This window comes from Empidonax traillii, unplaced genomic scaffold (assembly GCF_003031625.1).
Source record: "Empidonax traillii isolate 1590-97213 ecotype Southwest subspecies unplaced genomic scaffold, ASM303162v1 scaffold252:size1141739, whole genome shotgun sequence".
NCBI lineage: Eukaryota > Metazoa > Chordata > Aves > Passeriformes > Tyrannidae > Empidonax > Empidonax traillii.
Window position 1 is genome coordinate 1,032,931 of NW_020955445.1, and position 7,985 is coordinate 1,040,915.

Sequence of the window (7,985 nt, forward strand, 5' to 3'; positions counted from 1 at the left end):
CTGGATCCCTGCAAATCTATGGGGCCTGATGGGATTCATCCCAGAATCCTCAAAGAGCTTTCTGATGTCATTGCAAAACCTCTCGCAATGATTTTTGAGTGGTCCTTGGTATCCAGAGAGGTCCCAGCTGACTGGAAAGCTGACAAAGTTTTCAAGAAGGGAAAGAAAGATGCCCCTGGAAACTGCAGGCCTGTCAGTCTCACTTCAGTGCCTAAGTTATGGAGAAGATTATTCTTGGTGGGTGTTGAAATAAAACCTGAAGGGCAATGCAGTCATTGGACACAGCCAGCACGGCTTCATGAGAGGAAAGTCCTGCTTGTCATGTCTGATTTCTTTTTATGACAGGGTAACCCACCTAGCTGATCAAGGTATGCCAGCTGATGTCATCTTGTTGGATGTCATCATTAAAACTTTTGATACTGTCTCTCACAGGATCTTTCTGCACACAGCTGGATAAACACATCATGTGGTGAGTGAGCAATTGGCTCAGGAGTGGAGCACAGAGGGTAATAGTGAATGGGGTGACATCACACTGGTGACCTGTCACTAGTGGAGTTCCACAGGGCTGCATTTTAGGCTGTGTGTTCTTCAACATCATCATGAATGACTTGGACACAGGACTGGAAGGGATACTAAGCAAGTATCCCTTGACACAAAACTGGGAGGAGCTGTTGACTCCCTCGAAGGCAGGGAGGCCCTGCAGAAAGACCTCGACACATCAGAGGACTGGGAAATCACCAACTGTAGGAAGTTCAGCAAGGGGAAGTGCCAGATTCTTCACCTGGGATGGGGCAATCCCAGATGTATGTACAAACTGGGGAGTGAGATTCTGCAAAGCAGTGCCACTGAAAGGGACCTGAGGGTTCTGGTTGACAGTAAGTTGCATATGAGTCAGCAGTGCTCTGGCAGCCAGGAGGGCCAACCGTGTCCGGGGGGACACCTACCAGAGGTAGGTGATTGTCCTGTTCTGTTCTACACTAGTGCGACCTCAACTTGAATATTGTGTGCAGTTTTGGGCACCACAATAGAAGTAAGATATTGACCTTTTAGAGAGCGTCCAAAGGAAGGCAACAAAGATGGTGAAGGACCTTGAGGGGAAGCTGTATGAGAAGTTGTTGAGTTCACTTGGTCTGTTCAACCTGGAGAAAAGGAGACTCATTGCAATCTATGACTTCCTTGTCAGGGCAAGAGGAGGGTCAGGCACTGATCTCTTCTCTAAGGTGACCAGTGACAGGACCCAAGGGAATGCTTGAAGTTGTGTTAGGGGAAGTTTAGGCTGGATATTAGGAAAAAGCACTTCATCCAGAGGGTGATTGGGCACTGAAACTAGGGAACTGGGCTCCTCAGAGCAGTGATCACAGCACCAAGCGTGACAGAGTTCAAGAAGCATTTGGACAATGCTGTGGAGCACATGCTGTGACTCTTGGGGCTGTCCTGTGCAAGGCTAATGGCTGGACTCAATGATCCTTGTAGGTTCCTTCCATTCCATGGAATATGAATTCTGTAATTCTTTGAATATATTTTCTAGCCATGCATGCAGATATACCAAGAAACAGAAGCAATAACTCTTTTCTCAGATTTTACATGATTCTATGATTCCTGACTTAATTAATCTGGCTTCCATTTTATGGTTCCCCATAAAGTCCATGTGATGGAAACCAGAAATACAACATATAAATCAGTATGATTCTGCCCTGGATACCAGTGCTCAGCATGAGAGAAGTCCTTTTGGTCCTTCAGCATTTTTTGGTTTTATTGCCGTTTATTCCACATAGGCATTGCAGACAGAGGAGAGCAAGGGAAATTACTCCTTTTTAAGCTCCAGTGGAAAAAAAGAGGAATGTTCCAATGAAACATTCTCTCTGATAAACAATGCATCCCAATACAGAATTGCTGCTACACCTTGTCCTTTTTTTCCTGAAGTGCTTTCGTTTTTAATTCCAACAGTGGTCATATGGAAAATGCCCACACACATTTCCCATGCCATACTCTGGAACCCAAATCTGACTCCTGGCAGCTCCTTTTGGGTCCCCACAGTGTCCACATTCCTGGATACATTGAGGGGCAGTGTTTTGGCAGAAGAACAGGGAAAGAGAAAGTCAGAGCAGGCAGATGGATGCAGATGCCTGAGGCTGTGGTGAGTCCAGAAGCCAGTTTGCCCATTTCGTGGGTGAGTGGACAGCACCTCACACTGCCAGACACTTCTAATGCTAGGAAAGGCAGTGTGGTTTTGAACCAAGCAGCATGTCCTTAACAACAAGATAGACCTGAACCTGTGGATGGAAATGTCTAGAATTCTTTAGGCACCCAATAAAGAGTGGGACAAAATGTTAGCTTTATATGGGCTGCTCTGCTCTACCTCTAGAGAAGGTAAATGTTGTAACTCTTCTGTTGTTATGTTGTTTCTATTAGCAACTTAAGTGCCCTCTTTAGGGGGTTGTGTTGTCCCTTGCAGGGTGAGGAATGCAAAGCTGGACATATTTCTAGCAAGATTTGGTATCTAAATTCAGTAACTAGAAAAACTTTGTAGTTATGAAAGATTTGGCTGCAATATGAACTTAAAATTGCAAAAACTGAGTCCCAATTCATGTTCTCCTTAGGTCCATTGAGCCTGCTGGTGCGTCACAGCAGGACTTTCTTTCCAGAACACAGACTCAGTACAGCAGCCAAAACAGGAGTCTCAAGTCCCAGTAAAGGGGTTTGTATCCTCTCACAGTTAATAGCAGTCTCAGAGTATATTTTTTTTTTCAGTAGTTTCTTTTAATCCCTTCATTTTGTGATATGATAAAAGACTTTGGGACAGTTTTGTTCACACACTGAAATGCTCTCATGTCTGAGGTTATCTGGTATAATGTTCTTGGGAATGTGCACATATTCTGCATACACTATTTTACTGGAACCACTGTTTTTTAATACATATTAACCCATATTATATACTTACTTAAGAATTTTCAGTGCTTCCAAGTTTTATGAATATTTTTGATAGTTTGCAGAGCAGTTAAATCACAGATCAGTAACACAAGGAAAAACTAATTTAGTTAAACCAGCTCATACCAGGATGTTTTTTATGGTGGGAGGTAGGGCTGGTAACCTTTTAATGTCAGAGCGGTAATTATTACTTGCCAGTTGTGTCAGCACCTAGTGCTTTTTATTGTTCTTTTTTTCCCCTCCTAAACCCTTTTTTAATCTTATTTATCAGATATATTTGTAAAGTAACATGGCAGCTAAAGGACCATTTCAACCTTGAGCTGCATAAAGCAGAGATATTTATGCCTCTCATGGAGCAGGAAGATAATAGACCCTATCTGTATAGTCACAATGAAGGTAGAATATTGCACTGAGAGTTTTAGGCACCTTCTTTCTTGAAACAATGTAGAAAAACCATATGGAGTTCTGAGAAGAACAATGGATAATAATCATGAAGATGGAGGGATTGCTACATAAGGAGAGATTAAAAGAAACTCAGCACTCAGCTATAACAAACAATAAAGAACTTCAGAAGATAAATTTTTCCAAATCATAAATACAAATATAAACCTGCATATATATGACTACCATAACTTTCAGGGTATTTCCATTTAGTGTACCAATGGCAAAATAAAAAGTGTTTTTCTGCAGACTGGAAGTTGGACAGCAGGCCATTCAGAAACTAATTGTGGGCATCAGAGTAAACTCCAGCAGGAGGACAAGACTTCTATCTTCCACCATACCATGTCAGTTAACCCACAAAGAAATACTACAGTGGTTCAGTAACAACTCATCCCCCATATAACCTAGAAATTCATGTAAGCTCCACTCATGCAAGCTATGATACAGGTCACAGAATCACAGAACAGGCTGAGTTGGAAGGGACCTGCAAGGATCATTGAGTCCAAACCTTAGCCCTGCACAGGACAACCCCAAGAGTCACACCACGTGCTCGACGGTATCATTCAAACATTTCTTGAACTCTGTCAGGTTTGGTCCTGTGACCACTGCCCTGAGGAGTCTGTTCCAGTGCTCAGCCATGGTCTGGCTGAAGAACCTTTTTAGATGTAATATTAATATTTCACATAGTAATTCATTATCCGAATTCCCAGTAGCTGTTTAGAGCTCATAAATGGATAAAATGGCTTCTTAAAGAAACACTCTGCTTCTGCCCTAAAACCAAGTTTAAATCAACCTGGAATTCAATCCTGAGATACACCTAGAAAAGGTCCATGCTTTTACACGATGGCTGAGGTGAATGTTTAAATTTGCTTTCTTACCTCTTTTGAAGAGCTAGTCCAATCTTGCTACCTTTGCAACCACAGACAAATTGACAATCGCTCTGAATGGACTCAGGTTTTTCAGGGAGGACAGCTATGTAAGAATTCAGCAAGGTCTGAAATGGAAGCAAAATATATCCAGAATTACCTACAACTGTATAAAGTTTTATGCTTCATTAGGTGTGTTTTTCCCTAATCTGTTTAAGGACATTTCCATCTTCCTCTGATATATGAGAAAAATTGGAAGTTGCCATGCTATCTTGCACTGAGCATCCACAGCTAAGCTCACAAATTCACTCTAAATGATCCCTGAGTTTAGTAGAAAGGATAGTGAACTGATTATTCTTTCTAGGTTTTGATCTTAACATCTGAGAGGCCTGGAGTCCATAACTGATACAAATCCCTTATCTACAGTTTTATGCTCTGTGACATAAATCGGAATAGTTTGTTAAATTTCATGAAAGGACACTGATTTTGCATTTGGTTTATACTGAACTCGAGTATTCAAATGACAAATGTGTTTGGGAAGTGACTCATGAGAATTATCTAGTGGGAAGGAAGCTGTTCACTGCACCTTTAAAACAGAAACGATGATGACACATGCTGCAGATTCTGTGATACAGATAAGCAAGTAGGGGAGACTCAAATGAGACAGCAAATCACTTCCATCCTAAACTGGGCACTGAATGCAGGGTTCCAGTGGTGAAAGTGGAATTATGTGTCAAAGTCAGTGTTCTGTGCTCTGTGCTCTAGCTAAATTGTCACTTTAAATGCAGAAATCTGATTAAATCTGTACTGTCAAAACAGTAGCTGAGGGTGGGTATTTGAAATGAAAAACACAGACTGTTGGTTGCAGGTTTGTTTGTTTCTAAAAGATTGGAAAAAGTGCTGTGAAGGAAATAGAGCGCTAAAATTTTCGATTTCCACTGGGGACTCTATTGGCAGTTGATATGTTGCTCATCTCCTAGAAATAATTATGTATTCAGGCCCCTCAGTTAAACTGGCACATTAAGATTTCTGACAGTGTCATAACTGTAAAGCAGAAATCCTGCAAGCCAGTGGCAGGTCTGCCCTTTGGGGTTCTGCCCAAATCAAAATCTCTGCAAATGCAGTCCCGGGATCAGATCTGTTGCCAGCATCCCTTAGCACAGCTTCTCTGTAATTGTATGTGAGAGACCTGGCCCCAAAGAAACATTTATACTTTCTCACTGTTTAGGTCAAATGTAATCCTGCAGGTTCAAAGACATGGGGGAGGACATTGGTTGCTGTGCTCCTATGGGAATGTGTGTCATTCTTTAGCTGAGGTCTTTCCGGATGCAATGTTCCTTGCAGGGGCTCTTGGAGAACAGCTAGCACTCATGCACTGAGCAGGTCAGCTTGAGCAGCAGCCTCTGGGCAGACTGAGAAGCTGTCTCACTGATCTCGGCATGTGTACCTGGCACTCGGTTGGAGACAGAGTTAATCACATCAAACACACAGCAGGGAGATAATGCAGAGACGATTGCTCCCACTGAATGAGGGAGTGGGAAATAATGAAGCTTTGCCATTATATATTCATCCTCCAGCAGATGCATTGAGAGCAGAGCGAGAGGTTTACACTGAATAGCTTCTGGCAGAAGAGCTCTTTCATGTCCTGAAACAACAAGCAGATACAGAAGAACCACCCTGCAGAGCAGTAGCTTTGAGGGCCCTGTAACACATGCAGCCAAGTCCCCGTATTAACAGCTTGATGCTTCCTCCTTCTCCTCCCCTGGCCTCACACAGCTGTGGAGGCAGACTCTCCTTCTGGCAGCCAGCACCACAGGTGAGAAACATAGATCTGTGATGCCAAGCTGGGATTTGCAAGGTAAGTATGTCCAACGCATTTTGTATCAGCCAGCCATATTTTTGTGCTTTCAGTCAAGGAAAAGGAGCTCAGTTTGAGGAAGGGGTAGTCACGAACAAGGCCATTAGGGGCAGGAGGTAGGAAAAAAATTGTTCTGCTGTAGAAAACAGGGCTGAAATGCAGCATGCGTTCCTAATCACTCATATCACATAAAGATGTTCTTGAGAAGAAAAAGAGTCAAGAAGGTCTGTGATAAGATAAAAAGGGAATAATGAATGTGTCTCATACAGGGCAACTGAAAGGCTTAGTCTTCTTTAGCCTGAAGGCTGAGAAGAGATATGGTATCTTTTTGTAAGTGCATCACTGGAGAAAACATCAAGGTAGGAGAAAGGCTAAGAATCTGTAAATTGGCTGGGAACTTAAATCTAACCAATAAAACAGTAAGGTTCCTGCTGTGGGAATAGTAGGGTAAAAAACCCCCTTTGTTTTCTCAGAAATGAGGGCCAATAAATATACAATGTCATGCCTGCTCTATTAGAGTTCTCTTCTTGAAAACAAAGGAGGCTGTGTACCTTCCAGTTCACTGTTAAGGATCACTAAGAAAAGATGAGAGAAAACAGATGCATGTTGTAGAACACTATAGAATTTTCTAGGAGACATCAAATAACCTGAAACTTCTGAGAAATCTCTGGAGCTAGCATAGCTGATGACATTGCAACCTTACATATGTGACATGTACCTCTGGTAGTAACCACAGAAGTTTTATGAAGAGCCTAGAATCAGGTCTGTCTTATTCTGTAACTGGGAGAAAGGGGTGTATTTCTTGTGTTTAATTCTTTTTTTTAGTTATTCAAGTGATTGCTTGAACAGTTGCAAAGAACACATCAAGTCACCCATGTCACAGTGCAGGATTCCAAGTTGAATAGAAAAATGAGCATATTGCAGCTTAGGAATCACAGAATACTATTTCTCTGCTCTCTGTATTCACAGCAATAGTTTTGCTTGAGGAACTGTGCTCTGATATAAAGATGCTATTTTCATTCCAAGATTTGGCAATTTATGAAACGTATCAATACAGTGGATAGGAGACACTTATTTTCTTTTTAATTAATGTAAGTAGTGTAATCAGTGGAACCTGAGTCAGGACAGCAAGTTAGACTTCAGCTGTTTACTAGTGGACTCAGAGCCTAAGGTTTTAAATGATCTGTTTTGTGGCTAACACCACTTTGAGCACTAAGGGTCAGGTGCAGTCTCAGTGTAGTTCAAAGTAACTATTGAGCTGTGATAGCTTACATTCCATGAACATAGGCCTATGCTCTTTTGGCATTCTGGGCAGGCAGTTCACACTCACAAGTTAAGGAATATCTGTATGAAAGTTCCATTAGTGCCTACTCGTCATACAAATCCTGCTAATGCCTCTCAATCCACCTGTGTGCCTCTGATGAAGGCTGGGCTATGCTGCCAGATTAACATGTAGCTGTCTTGTGTCCTCAAAGCATATCAAATCCTCTAGTCTTTATTCCTTACAGTTTGATAAGGACTGCTTCTCAGTAAACTGAAGGATTTGAACTCATTTGAATACATTTATTTTCTATTTAATTTCCTTCTGTTCACTCACTCTGATCATGACACAAGGGTCTCAGACTAGGTTTCATCAAAAACCATACACAAATGTGTATTATTCATACATATTTTGATTTGCCGTGTGGCTTTTAGTGTTAAAGATCAACATTTTCTTGATAATGTTGATAATGATCAACATTTTCTTGATAATGAAGAAGGAGATTCCACGCTTTATTTCATGATTTTATACACTTCTTCAATATCAATCTTCATCACCTCAGTGTCCTTTCCTTTCACTGACAAATTTTCATTCAGATATTCCTTCATATACAGGAAATTATAGTTTCATT

At 41.5% G+C, this 7,985-nt stretch overlaps 1 long non-coding RNA gene across 1 annotated transcript; it reads left to right on the forward strand.

Annotated features, from left to right (window-relative positions):
* The first annotated feature begins 541 nt into the window (after window positions 1-541).
* On the forward strand, window positions 542-6,787 carry LOC114059996. The gene is made up of 3 exons (XR_003571793.1): window positions 542-640; window positions 3,958-3,962; window positions 6,776-6,787. It is a non-coding gene; the product is annotated as an uncharacterized LOC114059996 (long non-coding RNA).
* Window positions 6,788-7,985: the final 1,198 nt, after the last annotated feature.